Source organism: Canis lupus, chromosome 27, assembly GCF_048164855.1.
Source record: "Canis lupus baileyi chromosome 27, mCanLup2.hap1, whole genome shotgun sequence".
Classification (NCBI taxonomy): Eukaryota; Metazoa; Chordata; class Mammalia; order Carnivora; family Canidae; genus Canis; species Canis lupus.
Window position 1 is genome coordinate 31,566,676 of NC_132864.1, and position 17,539 is coordinate 31,584,214.

The window sequence follows — 17,539 nt, forward strand, 5'->3', positions numbered from 1 at the left end:
CATTCATTTTCATTTCCCTTTGATAACTCACTAAGGATTGAATGCTAGAACATATGGAAAAGTGTATGATAACTGCATAAGTAAATTACCAGGTGGTCACCAAAGTGGTTATGTTCCTGTTAGTGCTATATGGGAGTTACATTTGTTTATGTCCTTGTCTATACAGAATATTGTCAGTCTGCTCACTCTGAGCCACCCTTGTGTTTGTGTAATGGAGATATTGTCATGACTTAATTTTTAATATTTTCTGCATTATGGTGTAAATTATGTGCTTGTTGGCTATTTACATATCTTCTTTGGTAAATTAACAACTCACATTGTCTCACCATTTTTAATTACATTGCTTCTTTCCTTACTGATTTAAATCTTCTTGATATTTTCTAAACATCGATCTGTTTAGAAGTTAGACATTACAGATATTTTCTCCCTGTCTTTAACTTGAGCTTTCAAGCCACAGACTTTTTTTTAAACATCTTTTTAAAAATTATTTATTTATGATAGTCATACAGAGAGAGAGGGAGACAGAGACAGGCAGAGGGAGAAGCAGGCTCCATGCACCGGGAGCCTGACGTGGGATTCAATCCCAGGTCTCCAGGATTGCGCCCTGGGCCAAAGGCAGGCGCCAAACCGCTGCGCCACCCAGGGATCCCCTCAAGCCACAGATTTAATGAGGACATGACTTACAGAAAATCGATGCCAAATCCTATCCACCAGGTATTGATTTGAAATGCAGTAGTGTCAGGGCAGATGAAAAGCAATACAAGTATTCTTATGATGCCTTCATTTCCTTGACAGAGGAAGAAAGATGAAAGAGGCTGAAGATACTCTCTCCTGAAAACAACCCACCACCATCTAGGTGCCACTTCTCCACCTGCCTCTCCTTTAGGTGAGGATCACTCCGGAGGCCCAGTGCAGTCCACTCTAGACACACACTCCATGACTGGCCCCTTCATTTCTGATCCTCCAATCTATTGTCCCCACGTGACTTTAGAATCATTTTTGAGGATCCTCACCTCACAGAGTCCTGCCCATTGGAGGCCCTATCACAGACACCTTTCTTTTCTGTGTCCTTGAAGCTGAGGTCAGAGGTAGTCTGAATTACTAAGGCAAACACCTGATTCTTTTATAAATGTGGAGTGAACAAAAGTGAAATAGTTTATTTAACTTATGTATTAATGAAGACAGCATTAAAATGGTGAAGCTTGATCAAAGTGCAGATCAAAGCCGTTGGGAAAAGTACTTTTGAAGTAAAATATTTTAGTGTATTTGAGACACATTGCTGAACTTATAGCAAGGGAAAGATCACATTAGTGGAAAAAGACCATCCTGCACAGAAGTGGCCATGTGACCATGGAGACCTGTCACTGTTAGTACTTGATCCTGTTCTAAGAAGTTTGTGTAGAGATACCACTTCAGTCCTGACCCATGAACAACCAAGGGAGCCATGAACAGACTCACCCTGAGGAGTCTGAGTAGAGCATAAAGTCTGTCCTGAGGTGATGAGAGGCCATAAAGGACACCTGGCCTGGCCCTAAAGTAGAGACAGTGGCCAGAGCAGATGGGGAGTCAGGAACTGTCTCTGATGGGCTCTGGTCACCGTGTCACACATGATGTATCTTGGTCTGGACACCAGAGGGTGCTCAGGGCCATTTTTTGAGGGTCAAGGGTGATCAAAACTGGAATCTAAAAACAAACAAACAACCCCCCCCCCCAAAAACTGGAATCTTCCACCTGTCACTGCCTGTGCCCTCTGCTCCGGGCTCACAGCTGGGACCTCCCCAACCCATGGCCCCACACAGTCCCACCTTCTGTCCCTCCCCCCCTGACATCTTTAGGTAGAGGGACTTGACTCAAGGCCAGTGAAGAGTCAGAGAGCTGGGGTCTCATTTGCATGGATGGGCCCTCCCTCTCTGAGAGGATGAAGAGGGGAAGGGAGAGATGGGGGGAGGCTCTGCTCAGCTGTGGGGCCACAGAAGGCAGAATTGGTAATGATCTCCACCATGGCCTGGTGCCCTCTCTTCCTTATCCTCCTCACTCACTGCACAGGTGACTGGATTTGGGGTTAGGGGAAGGGGCCCTGGGAGGACATGAGGGGTCCTGCATCCTTCTCTTGTCTCTAGACTCAAGAATCACCCTCTCTGTGTCTCTCCCCCTTGCAGGGTCCTGGGCCCAGTCTGTGCTGACTCAGCCATCCTCAGTGTCTGGGACCCTGGGGCAGAGGGTCACCATCTCCTGCACTGGAAGCAGCTCCAACATTGGGGGTGATTATGGTGTGAACTGGTACCAACAGCTCCCAGGAAAGGCCCCTAAAACCATCATCTATGCTAGTACTAATCAGCCCTCTGGGGTCCCTGAACGATTCTCTGGCTCCAGGTCTGGCAGCTCAGGCTCCCTGTCCATCACTGGGCTCCAGGCTGAGGATGAGGCTGATTATTACTGCTCAGCATGGGATAGCAAACTCAGTGCTTACACAGTGCTGCAGGCCTGTGGGGAAGTGAGACAAAAACCTTCTGTCCACCCCCGCCCCACAGCAATGGATCTTCCTTTGCAGCTCCCACTCATTGGCTAAGTCAACTCCTTCCTTTGTTTGGTCTAAACTGTAGTCTGAGACTAATCTCACTTTGGCTACAAAATCATCCACATTCTCCTAAATTCAGCCTCTTCACCCTTTCCTTAGCATGAACACATTGTATGGTTTTCTCATATTGAAGAAAAATTCCTGGGTGCCAGGGGCAGGCTGCCCTGGTCACAGTGTCTGTTGATGAGGAAAACAAAGGGAAGAGAAACGTAGCTTAAATTAAATGTCCTTATAGTTTGCAGTCCACTGATTAGATGCATGACACATGCAGAATGTGACATTCCTCCAGGAATTCATGGCTGTCTTAATGCCTTAATGTTTATTATGTTTTATTAAATACTGAGAATAACTTTATCTTAACAGCAACTAGGTCCTTAAGGTCCTTAATGCCTTACTTCCAAATTCCTTAGGGACTTATACTATCCCTAACCTATACCCATATAAAAGCATATAATGTCACTCCTCACAATCCCAGTGCAGCTTTCTGCCCACAGGTCCTGTCCCCATTCTATAATAAAGCCACCTTTTTGCAACATTAAAGGTCTCAAGAATTCTTTCCTGACCATTGGGGTTGACAATTCCGTATCACTGTGACAGGTCAGGACAGAACCAGAGACACAGAGTCTGTGTCTGACTGAGGATAGAGCACTGTTCAGATAGTGCACATGTACACCTCTCACTGAACACCTAGTATGTGCCACATGTAAGCCTAGGGATGAGGAACATACGTAGGCATGACAGGAAGGGTCCTCATGTTCAGAGATCTGACAGTGTCTGGGGAAAGAGAGAGGACATAGAAGCTAAACATGGCATAAAGGAAATTTGTGTCCCAGGATAATGAGGAAGTGTGATGTAGGTGGAGTGGAGCTGGAACATTGGAGGAGGATGTCTGATGTCCCATAATGATGTTCCAGTTCTGCACAGGCATTGATGAAGCAGAATGAGAGCATGTAGGTGGGATGTGGCAGTTGTGTGGACTCTGTCCCAGTCAGACTAGGAGTTCTGAATAAGAGGAAGATGGAGAAGAAAGAGCGATCATAATTTGGATGAAGCTGGGACTGAGGATGGGAGCTGGAAGGAGAGAAAGGAGGTGGGGGTCTTGTGAAGGGTCTCTACCAGCTGGGACAGTATGAGTACCCATCTCTGATGCAGGATGACTTGTACCTCATGTTTCTAGGAAATAGGATCAGCCCCTGACCCAGGGGACTGTTCATCAGGAGTCCTAGGGATGTATATCATTGCTTACTCTTGTTTGACTTGATGAAACTTCATGTCTGCCAGTTGCTGGGGAGGAAGTATTTACTGTACTTTTCAAGATCCTTCTTGATGAATCAGAATCAAATTGACATTTGGCACATTAACAGGAGAAAATCAAATTTCATAGCTGGTGTAAGGGAAATCCACACATATGGAGAATTCTTGAGAAGTCAGCAACATGATACTTACATGAGCAAAGGAGAAGGGTAGGGGTCTGAGGATCAAAGAGGAGAAAGCATTAGCAGGAAGTTGAGAGGAGATGTGCAGAAAACAAAGGTTGTCCTGCTATGTAGATATGTGTCTTAGGTAAAGAGGAACACCTGGTAATAGCTCTCTTCCTGATACAATATGGCAGTTTGGGGGAAGGTAAAGAGCTTTTCCTAAATCTGCTGAGTTTCATTTGCTTTTAACTTAAAAAAGTGTTCATGACAAAGTGGCTCATCTTGAGGCAGCCTATCTTTGGTCAGTTCTTTCCCTCCTCTGAAATGTCCCTGAAGTTCCACATATTAAAAGTTGGGCCGGTAGATTGTTCAGTTTTGTTGATCCCCACCTGACAATAACCAGTTCATTAAAATTGGTTTAATTAAGCTGATGCAGGTGTAAGCTGTATGCAGGCCTGTGGTTCAAGAAACCAGGTATTTTTTTTAAATTATTAATTACATTTTTAATTGGAGTTCAATTTGCCAACATTAGGATATCACCCAGTGCTGATCTCGTCAGGAGCCCCTGTCAGTGCCCTTCACTCAGTAACTCCTGCCACCCACCCACCTCCCTTTCCACTACCCCTTGTTCATTTCAGTTAGGAGTCTCTCATGTTCTGTCATCCTAACTGACATTTTCACTCATTTTCTCTCCTTTCCCCCTTATTCCCTTTAAGTATTTTTATTATAATTTTTTTTATTGGGGCTCAATTGCCAACATATAGCATAACACCCAGTGCTCATCCCATCAGTGCCCCCCTCAGTGCCCGTCACCCAGTCACCCCCACCCCCACCCACCTCCCTTTCCACCACCCCTTGTTCGTTTCCCAGAGTTAGGAGTCTTTATGTTCTGTCTCCCTTTCTGATATTTCCCACTCATTTTTTCTCGTTTCCCCTTTATTCCTTTCACTATTTTTTATATTCCCAATACGAATGAGACAATATAATGATTGTCCTTCTCCGACTGACTTATTTCACTCAGCATAATACCCTCTAGATCCATCCACGTCGAAGCAAATGGTGGGTATTTGTCGTTTCTAATGGCTGAGGAATATTCCATTGTATACATAAACCACATCTTCTTTATCCATTCATCTTTCGGTGGACACCGAGCTCCTTCCACAGTTTGGCTATTGTGGACATTGCTGCTAGAAACATTGGGGTGCAGGTGTCCCAGCGTTTCACTGCATTTGTATCTTTGGGGTAAATCCCCAATAGTGTAATTGCTGGGTCGTAGGGCAGGTATATTTTTAACTCTTTAAGGAACATCCACACAGTTTTCCAGGGTGGCTGCACCGGTTCACATCCCCGCCAACAGTGTAAAAGGGTTCCCTTTTCTCCACATCCTCTCCAACATTTGTGGTTTCCTGCCTTGTTAGTTTTTCCCATTCTCACTGGTGTGAGGTGGTATCTCATTGTGGTTTTGATTTGTATTTCCCTGATGGCAAGTGATGCGGAGCATTTTCTCATGTGCTTGTTGGCCATATCTGTATCTTCCTCTGTGAGATTTCTTTTCGTGTCTTTTGCCCATATCAGGATTGGATTGTTTGTATCTTTGCTGTTGAGTTTAATAAGTTCTTTATAGATCTTGGATACTAGCTCTTTATCTGATACGTCATTTGCAAATAACTTCTCCCATTCTGTAGGTTGTCTTTTAGTTTTGTTGACTGTATCCTATGCTGTGCAAAAGCTTCTTATCTTGATGAAGTCCCAATAGTTCATTTTTGCTTTTGTTTCTTTTGCCTTGGTGGATGTATCTTGCAAGAAGTTACTGTGGTCGAGTTCAAAAAGGGTGTTGCCTGTGTTCTCCTCTAGGATTTTGGTGGAATCTTGTCTCACATTTAGATCTTTCATCCATTTTGAGTTTATCTTTGTGTATGGTGAAAGAGAGTGGTCTAGTTTCATTCTTCTGCATATGGATGTCCAATTTCCCCAGCACCATTTATAGAAGAGACTGTCTTTTTTCCAGTGATAGACTTTCCTCCCCTTTGTGGAATATTAGTTGACCATAAAGTTGAGGGTCCACTTCTGAATTCTCTATTCTCTTCCATTGATCTATGTGTCTGTTTTTGTGCCAGTACCACATTGTCTTGATGACCACAGCTTTGTAGGACAACCTGAAATCTGGCATTGTGATGCCCTCAGCCATGGTTTTCGTTTTTAATATTCCCCTGGCTATTCGGAGTCTTTTCTGATTCCATACAAATCTTAAAATAATTTGTTCCAACTCTCTGAAGAAAGCCCATGGTATTTTGATAGCGATTGCATTAAACGTGTAAATTGCCATGGGTAACATTGACATTTTCACGATATTAATTCTGCCAATCCATGAGCATGGAATAGTTTTCCATCTCTTTGTGTCTTCCTCCATTTCTTTCAGAAGTGTTCTATAGTTTTTAGGGTATAGATCCTTTATGTCTTTGGTTAGGTTTATTCCTAGGTATCTTATGCTTTTGGGTGTAATTGTAAATGGGATTGACTCATTTTTTTAATAATAAATTTATTTTTTATTGGTGTTCAATTTGCCAACATACAGTGGGATTGACTCCTTAATTTCTTTTTCTTCGGTCTCATTGGTAGTGTATAGAAATGCCACTGACTTCTGGGAATTGATTTTGTATCCCGCCACACTGCCAAACTGCTGTATGAGTTCTAGCAATCTTGGGGTGGAGTCTTTTCAGTTTTCTATGTACAGGATCATGTCATCTGGGAAGAGGGAGAGTTTGACTTCTTCTTTGCCAATTCAAATGCCTTTTATTTCTTTTTGTTGTCTGATTGCTGAGGCTAGGACTTCTAGTACTATGTTGAATAGCAGTGGTGAGAGTGGACATCCTTGTCTTGTTCCTCATCTTAGGGGAAAGGCTCCCAGTGTTTCCCCATTGTGAATGATATTTGCTGTGGGCTTTTGTAGATGGCTTTTAAGATGCTGAGGAATGTTCCCTCCATCCCTGGACTCTGAAGAATTTTGATCAGGAATGGATGCTGTATTTGTCAAATGCTATCTCTGCATCTATTGAGAGGATCCTATGGTTCTTGTTTTTTCTCTTGCTGATATGATTTATCTCATTGATTTCTTTCTGAGTGTTTTTTTTTAATTTATTTTTTTATTGGTGTTCAATTTACTAACATACAGAATAACACCCAGTGCCCGTCACCCATTCACTCCCACCCCCCGCCCTCCTCCCCTTCCAACACCCCTAGTTCGTTTCCCAGAGTTAGCAGTCTTTACGTTCTGTCTCCCTTTCTGATATTTCCCACACATTTCTTCTCCCTTCCCTTATTTTCCCTTTCACTATTATTTATAATCCCCAAATGAATGAGAACATATAATGTTTGTCCTTCTCCGACTGACTTACTTCACTCAGCATAATACCCTCCAGTTCCATCCACGTTGAAGCAAATGGTGGGTATTTGTCATTTCTAATAGCTGAGTAATATTCCATTGTATACATAAACCACATCTTCTTTATCCATTCATCTTTCGTTGGACACCGAGGCTCCTTCCACAGTTTGGCTATCGTGGCCATTGCTGCTAGAAACATCGGGATGCAGGTGTCCCGGCGTTTCATTGCATTTGTATCTTTGGGGTAAATCCCCAACAGTGCAATTGCTGGGTCGTAGGGCAGGTCTATTTTTAACTGTTTGAGGAACCTCCACACAGTTTTCCAGAGTGGCTGCACCAGTTCACATTCCCACCAACAGTGTAAGAGGGTTCCCTTTTCTCCGCATCCTCTCCAACATTTGTTGTTTCCTGCCTTGTTAATTTTCCCCATTCTCACTGGTGTGAGGTGGTATCTCATTGTAGTTTTCATTTGTATTTCCCTGATGGCAAGTGATGCAGAGCATTTTCTCATATGCATGTTGGCCATGTCTATGTCTTCCTCTGTGAGATTTCTGTTCATGTCTTTTGCCCATTTCATGATTGGATTGTTTGTTTCTTTGGTGTTGAGTTTAATAAGTTCTTTATAGATCTTGGAAACTAGCCCTTTTCTTTCTGAGTGTTTAACCAGCCTTGCATCCCGGGGATAAATCCCACTTGGTCATGGTGAATAATCTTCTGAATATATTGTTGGATCCTATTGGCTAGTATCTTGTTGAGAATTTTTGCATCCATGTTTATCAGGGATATTGGTCTATTATTCTCCTATTATTCTCTATTATTCTTTGTCCAGTTTTGGAATTAAGGTGATGCTGGCCTCGTAGAATGAGTTTGGAAGTTTTCCATCTCTTTTTATCTTTCCAAACAGCTTTAGTAGAATAGGTATGGTTTCTTCTTTAAACGTTTGATAGAATTCTCCTGGGAAGTCATCGGGCCCTGGACATTTGTGTCTTGGGAGGTTTTTGATGACTGCTTCACTTTCCTCCCTGGTAATCAGCCTGTTCGGGTTTTCTATTTCTTCCTGTTCCAGTTTTGGTAGTTTGTGGTTTTCCAGAAATGTGTCCATTTCTTCTAGGCGGCCCAATTTATTGGTGTACAGCTGCTCATAATATTTTTTTAAAATCGTTTGTATTTCCTTGGTGTTGGTGGCGATCTCTCCTTTCTCATTCATGATTTTATTAATTTGAGTCTTTTGTCTCTTTTTAATAAGACTGGCTAATGGTTTATCTATCTTATTAATTCTTCCAAAGAACCAGCTCCTGGTTTTGCTTATCTGTTCCACAATTCTTCTGGTTTCTATTTCATTGAGTTCTGCTCGAATCTTTATTAACTCTCTTCTTCTGCTGGGTGTAGGATCTATTTGCTGTTTTCTCTCCAGCTCCTTTAGGTGCAAGGTTATCTTTTGTAGTTGAGTTCTTTCCAGTTTTTGGGTGGATGCTTGTATTGTGATGTATTTCCCCCTCAGGACTGCTTTTGCTGTATCCCAAAGATTTTGAATGGTTGTATCTTCATTCTCATTAGTTTCCATGAATCTTTTTAATTCTTCTCTAATTTCCTGGTTGACCCTTTCATCGTTTAGCAGAATGGTCCTTAACCACCATGTGTATGAAATCCATCCAAGCTTCTTCTTGTGATTTAGCTCTAATTTGAAAGCATTATGGTCTAAAAATATGCAGGGGACAATCCCAATCTTTTGGTATAAGTTAAAACCTGATTTGTGACCCAGTATGTGGTCTATCTATTCTCAGTACGTTCCATGTGCATTTGAGAAGAATGTGTATTCAGTTGCGTTTGGATGTACACTTCTGTAAATATCTGTGAAATCCATCTGGTCCAGTGTATCATTTAAAGCTCTTGTTCTCTGGAGATGTTGTGCTTAGGATATCTATCAATTGTAGAAAGCGCTACATTCAAGTCACCAAGTTTAAGTATATTATTATCTAAGTATGTCTTAACTTTGGTTATTAATTGATTGATATACTTGACAGCTCCCACATTCAGGGCATTAATATTGTGATTGTTAGGTCCTCTTGTTGGATAGATCCTTTAAGTATGATATAGTGTCCCTTTTCATCTCTTACTACATTTTGTGATGAGTCTTAATTTATCTGATATAATGATGGCTACCCCTGCTTTCTCTTTAGGACCATTTGAATGGTAAATGGTTCTCCAACCTTTTATTTTCAGCCTGTAGGTGTCCTTATGTCTAAAATGAGTCTCTTGTAGACAGCAAATAGATGGGTCCTGCTTTTTTATCCAGTCTGAAACCCTGAGCCTTAGATGGGGTCTTTAAGCCCATTCACGTTCAGAGTTACTATTGAAAGATATAAATTTAGTGTCATCATGATACCTATTCAGTCCCTGTTTTTGTGGATTGTTCTCTTGGACTTCCTCTTTCTTTTACTGATTCCCCCTTGTGTGTGTGTGTGTGTGTGTGTGTGTGTGTGTTTTAATAAAATAATTTTTTATTGGTGTTCAATTTACCAAAATACAGAATAACACCCAGTGCTCATCCCGTCAAGTGTCCCCCTCAGGGCCCGTCACCCACTCACCCCCACCCTCCACCCTCTTCCCCTTCCACCATCCCTAGTTCATTTCCCAGAGTTAGGAGTCTTTATGTTCTGTCTCCCTTTCTGATATTTCCCAAACATTTCTTCTCCCTTCCCTTATATTCCCTGTCACTATTATTTATATTCCCCAAATGAATGAGAACATACAATGTTTGTCCTTCTCTGATTGACTTACTTCACTCAGCATAATACCCTCCAGGTCCATTCACATTGAAGCAAATGGTGGGTATTTGTCATTTCTAATGGCTGAGGAATATTCCATTGTATACATAAACCACATCTTCTTTATCCATTCATCTTTCGATGGACACCGAGGCTCCTTCTACAGTTTGGCTACTGTGGACATTGCTGCTAGAAACATCGGGATGCAGGTGTCTCGGCGTTTCATTGCATCTGAATCTTTGGGGTAAATCCCCAACAGTGCAATTCCTGGGTCGTAGGGCAGGTCTATTTTAACTCTTTGAGGAACCTCCACACAGTTTTCCAGAGTGGCTGCACCAGATCACATTCCCACCAACAGTGTAAGAGGGTTCCCTTTTCTCCACATCCTCACCAACATTTGTGGTTTCCTGCCTTGTTAATGTTCCCCATTCTCACTGGTGTGAGGTGATATCTCTTTGTGGTTTTGATTTGTATTTCCCTGATGGCAAGTGATGCGGAGCATTTTCTCATGTGCCTGTTGGCCATGTCTGTGTCTTCCTCTGTGAGATTTCTCTTCATGTCTTTTGCCCATTTCATGATTGGATTGTTTCTTTGGTGTTGAGTTTAAGAAGTTCTTTATAGATCTTGGAAACTAGCCCTTTATCTGATACGTCATTTGCAAATAACTTCTCCCATTCTGTAGGCTGTCTTTGAGTTTTGTTGACTGTATCCTTTGCTGTGCAAAAGCTTCTTATCTTGATGATGTCCCAATAGTTCATTTTTGCTTTTGTTTCTTTTGCCTTCGTGGATGTATCTTGCAAGAAGTTACTGTGGCCGAGTTCAAAAAGGGTGTTGCCTGTGTTCTCCTCTAGGATTTTGGTGGAATCTTGTCTCACATTTAGATCTTTCATCCATTTTCAGTTTACCTTTTTGTATGGTGAAAGAGAGTGGTCTAGTTTCATTCTTCTGCATGTGGATGTCCAATTTTCCCAGCACCATTTATTGAAGAGACTGTCTTTCTTCCAGTGGATAGTCTTTCCTCCTTTATCGAATATTAGTTGACCATAAAATTCCGGGTCCACTTCTGGGTTCTCTATTCTGTTCCATTGATCTATGTGTCTGTTTTTGTGCCAGTACCACACTGTCTTGATGACCACAGCTTTGTAGTACACCCGGAAATCTGGCATTGTGCTGCCCCCAGATATGGTTTTCTTTTTAAAAATTCCCCTGGCTATTAGGGGTCTTTTCTGAATCCACACAAATCTTAAGATGATATGTTCTAACTCTCTGAAGAAAGTCCATGGTATTTTGATAGGGATTGCATTAAACGTGTAAATTGCCCTGGGTAACATTGACATTTTCACGATATTAATTCTGCCAATCCATGAGCATGGAATAGTTTTCCATCTCTTTGTGTCTTCCTCCATTTCTTTCAGAATTGTTTTATAGTTTTCAGGGTATAGATCCTTTACCTCTTTGATTAGGTTAATTCCTAGGTGTCTTATGCTTTTGAGTGCAATTGTAAATGGGATTGACTCCTTAATTTCTCTTTCTTCTGTCTCATTGTTAGTGTATGGAAATGTCACTGATTTCTGCGCATTGATTTTGTATCCTGCCACGCTACCGAATTGCTGTATGAGTTCTAGCAATCTTGGGGTGGAGGCTTTTGGGTTTTCTATGTAGAGTATCATGTCATCAGCGAAGAGGGAGAGTTTGAATTCTTTGCCAATTTGAATGCCTTTAATGTCTTTTTGTTGTCTGACTGCTGAGGCTAGGACTTCCAGTACTATGTTGAATAACAGTGGTGAGAGTGGACATCCCTGTCTTGTTCCTGATCTTAGGGGAAAGGCTCCCTGTGGTTTCCCACTGAGAATGATATTTGCTGTGGGCTTTTCATAGATGGCTTTTAAGATGTCGAGGAATGTTCCCTCTATCCCTACACTCTGAAGAGTTTTGATCCGGAATGGATGCTGTATTTTGTCAAATGCTTTCTGTGCATCTAATGAGAGGATCATATCGTTTTTGGTTTTTCTCTTGCTGATATGATGAATCACATTGATTGTTTTACGAGTGTTTAAATGCACATTTTTAATGGAAGAAGAACACATCAATGCTACATCCACATCATTGAATTTCATTGGATTTTGAAAGAGGTGGGAATGTAGAGGTGGTAAGGAGGCCAGGGATTGACGGGCGGGGGGCGGGTGGAATGAGGAGGGGGAGTGTGGGAGGTGATTGTATTTGTGGTGATGTTACTCTCTTACATGGCACTCTGACGCCGGCCACACCACACTGATGTGTTGTCACAACTCAGTAAACTGTACTCCAGGGTGACAGCACCTTCGTGCAGGCAGAGAATGTCTTCTAGGAATTTGGGGTCCATGACAGAGCTCACAGGGAGACATCATCCCATCCAGTGCTCCAAGGAGGTGTGACTCCATGTCCCCGAAGGGCGGAGACTGGAAGGTGGGGACCTGAGGGAGATTGGACAGTTTGAAAAGGGAGCAAAGAAACTGCACCTGAGCTCCTTAGTCCAGATGACAGACTGTGTCCCCTGGGCAGAGGGGTCAGTCATTGTGATGTTTCAGAGCCGTGCCTGGAATTGAACCACAACCTCTAATGTCACAGATGGTGGGAGCCAGCGTAGTCCCTTCAGAAACAGAAGGTCCTCTGTTGTGAGGGTCTCGGCCTCTCCATAACCAATGTCATGGTCGGTTCTGTCCTTGTGGTTCTGATGGCGACTGCAGGACGGTCCTTCAGCTGCAACACAAGGACTTTGAAAACTAAAGATTGATTACTTATAAACCTGGAAATTGGGGCCAGAAACAGAAATCATTGTAGAGGCAGGTCTAGCCTGTGGCCTCCCCACCAGGAGTGTGGACAGAGGCTCAACTGACAGAGGTAGGAACTGGGGTCAGAGACAGACACAGAGAAAGAGAGAGACCAGGATTCAGGGACCCACACTGAAGTCCATGGGGGCAGCATCCCTGATGTCTTTGTTCATGTGCTCCCTGCCCTGGGGATTGTGCTGACCTCGAGCTTCACTCTAATCCTGGAGAAGCAGTGGAGCAGTGGGGACTTTGGAGACAGTCCCCATGGAGGAGCCACAGCAGGGGATTCTGAGCCATTTGGGGTCATGAGGTGAAGCTTCAAGAAGGTTAGGTTTGACCTGGGTGTTGTCTACTCCAAGCATAATGGGTAGGGGACTCACAGCACTGGAGGCAGGGGGCTATGTTCTGGGCTCCTGTCCCCTCATCTTAGCTAAGGGAGACCGGGTCTGGGGCAGCAGGGGACTGGAAGCCTGTCCCTAGGGTCTATGGGGTGTTGGCAGCTGGGAAGGAAGTCGCTGCCTGAGCCTGGGCCCAGGACCCACCTGCTATAAAGCCCAGACCACTACAGTTCAGGAGGATCCTCCTGCCCAAGAGGACATCAGGAAGAAGATAGGGTGTGGAGCAGTGACTGACCAGGATGACACCCTCTCCCCAGGGGTTGAACGGATGATAGAGAGCCCCTAGCTCTCCCTCCCTGTGGCTGGGGTCCTGGGGATGTACAGGTGGAGGGAGAGTTGGGTTCTTCTCCATCCCCACTTCTTCATGATGCCCACTGTCCCGGACACTGCAGCCTGACCTTGGACATTCCGCTCATGCTCCTCCATGAATCCTCTTTCCTGCTGGAGTGTGAAGGTCTGCAAACATACCTCCCAACACATGCTCACTGTTCTAAGCCCTCCATGAACATTCCCATGGGGAAACCAAGAGGGGCAGGTATCACTTCATCTGACAGCGAGCTCACCCTGGGAGACCTAGAACTGTGAGGAGGATTCACAGGCCCACAAGCTGTAGGCTCCTTGCAGGGGAGGCCCCGGAGCCAGCCTGGACTGAGGGATGCTGCCTACAGGACTCCTGTCCCCCATCCTGTACCCAGGGAGGGGGCCCAGGTTTCTTTCCTAGACTCCTGTCCCCCCCTACATGACCACACCCACCCCGGGGTCTGCTCACCCGGCCTGCACACCAGCCCCATGCCAAGGGCACTGCTCCTGCTGCTCAAGGTCAGGGTCTCCCATTTTTGAAATAGGAAATCAGTGTTTGTGCTCCTTCCCCAGATCTTCCACTCCTTCATGCACAAAGAAGCCCCTCCTTACCTGAGGCTCCCCTGCAGTGACACTAGCACCCTCTCAGGGGCCCATGATAGCAGAGACCTCTGTCCCAGCCTGTGCTGACCCAGTCGCCCTCAGGGTCTGGGTGCCTGGGTCAGAGGTTCACCATCTTCTGTTCTGGAAGCACAAACAACATGGGTGATAATTATGTTAACTTGTACAAACAGCTTCCAGGAACGGCCCCTAAAATCATCATCTAAGTGGATCATATCAGACCCTCAGGGGTCCTGGAGAGATTCTCTGGCTCCAAGTCTGCCAGCTCAGCCACCCTGACCATCTCTGGACTCCAGGCTGAGGACTAGGCTGATTATTATTGCTCATCCTGGGATGATAGTCTCAATGCTCCCGCGGTGCTCCAGGCCTGGGGGAAAGTGAGACAAAAACACACTCATGTGTGAAGAGGGTGACACACCAGCAGTTCCTCCTCAAAGTAGCCTGTGATTGTGCTTATTCTTTCCTGATGCCCTGGGCCCAGGTCCATCCCAGGGCCTGCCTGAGGTGAGGCTCCTCCTGCCCCTTCTGTCCTCAGTGTCACTCAGAGAAGCCCCTCCTGAATGAAGAGTCTTCCTGTAAACAGACATGTCTTGTCTTCTTCAGCTGTGAGCAGTTACCTCTAGACTGGTTGATATTCATTTTTGCCTTCTGAGTCTAAAATAAATGAAACATTTTCTTTTGCCTCTGAATATACCATGGTTCTCAACAATACCCACTTTGTGCTTAAATAAGTCAGCCTTATTTCCTTTTGATTTTATACACTATCCGGTTATAACTAGTGCTGGCTGTTTTGTCTTATTTTCTGATTTTTTTTGTTAAATAGATGCAAACGTAAAATTATAAACATAAATCCAAAAACTTTTGCTCAGGGAAAACCTGCACAAGAATGTTTATACCAGCTTCATTCACAGCTTGTAAAAACTGAAGGCAACCAGATATCTGCCCCTGGAGGTTTATTGCAGGTTTATATATAATGAACACACAGCTGTTCCTGACTAACATGTCATCCAATTGGTGGCACATTTGTAAAACGATATTTTTCACAGTATTATGATTATGTATTACATTTTTGAAGAGCCATTGTCTTGAGAGTGTAATGATACCTGCTGTTTCTTAGAGGCTAAAAGAAGAAAAAGTACATGTGCACAGAGAAAATTGTTTTTGAGCAATGAAATTCTTCAATATGCTACTGTGATGGTACTGAAATGACAATACGGCGCTGTCAGGATTCACTGAACCGTGTAGAGCCACTTGACAGAGCCCTTAAATCTGCATATAAAAGTTAATTAAGAGGTTTAGGGCCCATGAAGGAATGTAGTCTGTGACTAAACCCATGGACCCGCAGGACAAACCTGTGAGCCCACCTCAGTGCAGCGCTTGGGGGAAAGCTGCTCCACTGAGTGACTTTGAACCTGAGTGGAGCCTGTAAGTGTAAAGTCATGAGAGACTGCACGGAGCTCTGTATCTAAGAGACAGGGGTGTGTCCCGGGGAGAACAGGTGCATGGTTTGTTGGGGCTGCACTGTGTCCTGCAACTGCGCAATTGAGTAAATGGATGGACGCTACTGCAAGCTGCTTGCTCACTTCAGGAATGGAGATTCACCAAAGTAGGAGGCCTGAGCGACTGTGGTCATGGATTAGAGCTGGAGATGGCAGTTTGCAATCATGTGTAATTGGTGGAGACTGATAATTGCACATGGAAATCGTCACCACTATGTTCATGTTTGGATTACTTACTGCCACATAGAATTCCTTTGAGTTTCTGCTGTGAGGGATTAGACATAGTGAAGCCTCATAATGTCACTATGGTGCCTTTCCCCAGATATTGCTCTCTAATCCCATTCTTTCAGGAGGACAGTCAGGCTTCTTGGGAGAAATGCTTGATCCCCAGATCAGGGATTACACAGGATGAACAGGGAGTGCCTTGTAGTGCCAGAAAGTGAAGAATCTGTCAGAACAAAGACAAGGACATCAATGCACTCCCACCATGCATACACAGGTACACACACACACACACACACACACACACACACACAATGACAGGATGTGTCGAGGAGTTCATGAGCCAACTGTAAATGCTGCCACTGCGAAAAATTGGAAATATTTGAGGACCAAATGAATGTAATAGCATTGACTTTTAACTCCAAGTCTATAAGAGCTGACCACGGACCATATTGTTAACTGCACGTACCAATGAATAAACAGAAGAGATATTTTCCTGTGCAGAGGATTTCAAATAACGGGTGTAAACTCTTGGCCCTGAATGATGTCAGGCATAATCCTCACTCAGTAAGTGTGGACATAGACACCACAAACAAGGAAAACCTGAGAGAATGTCACAATAAGAGAAGCTTAAGGAGATACCAGGAATGGAGCAGCCCCGGTGGCTCAACAGTTTAGTGCTGCCTTCAGCTCAGGGTTTCATCCTGGAAACCTTCCTGCATGGAGCCTGTTTCTCCTTCTGCCTCTCTCTCTCTCTCTCTCTGTCTCTCATGGATAAATAAATAAAATCTTTTTTTTAAAAAAGGAGATACCAGGAATGTAACGAAGAATCCTGACCTGGATCTCAGAACAGAAAAGGCACATCAGGTAAAAACTAGAAAATGTGAACAAACTGGAGATATAGATCGTTATGGATTGATTCCAGTCTCCACTCATTCACATGATAAAAAGTTCTCAAACATTTCATGTTTCAGGATGTGTCAAAATCAGGAAATGGAGATGTTTCAGATTTAATCAGATCAGGTGAACCAGTAAGGATTAATCTAATGTGGAGTCTTTCTCTCCCTTTGTTTTTCCTCTGACACTTTGTTTGGAATGATGGTGAAAGGTTTCTCAGTGTGTTAGATAACAGAGCTATGGACTGAGGTTTCATTGTCATAGACAACCTTGATATAACAGAAAAAATATCAATGTTCTGTGGCATTTTTACTGTCAATCCCTGCTGCATTTACCAAATAATTACAAGGCTGAATAGTTGAGGTTGAAAGAAATCCTAATGTTTTTGTATCATATAAATTTTTAAATAAATCCTTATACTCTTAACAATTAGAATCTGGAATAATTAAAAAGGAAAATGAATCATAAGTACATCACAGAGACACAAGAAATAATGAATTCCCAGGCTCACTGCAAAGGGAAAATGAAAACCCAGACTGGGAAGCATGAATAGTGGACACTTTCATGCTGAGATCATTTTAGTCTGTACCAATGCAGACATCATTGCCAGGGCCTGTGCACTGGGGGTCATGTGACCCCGGAGACT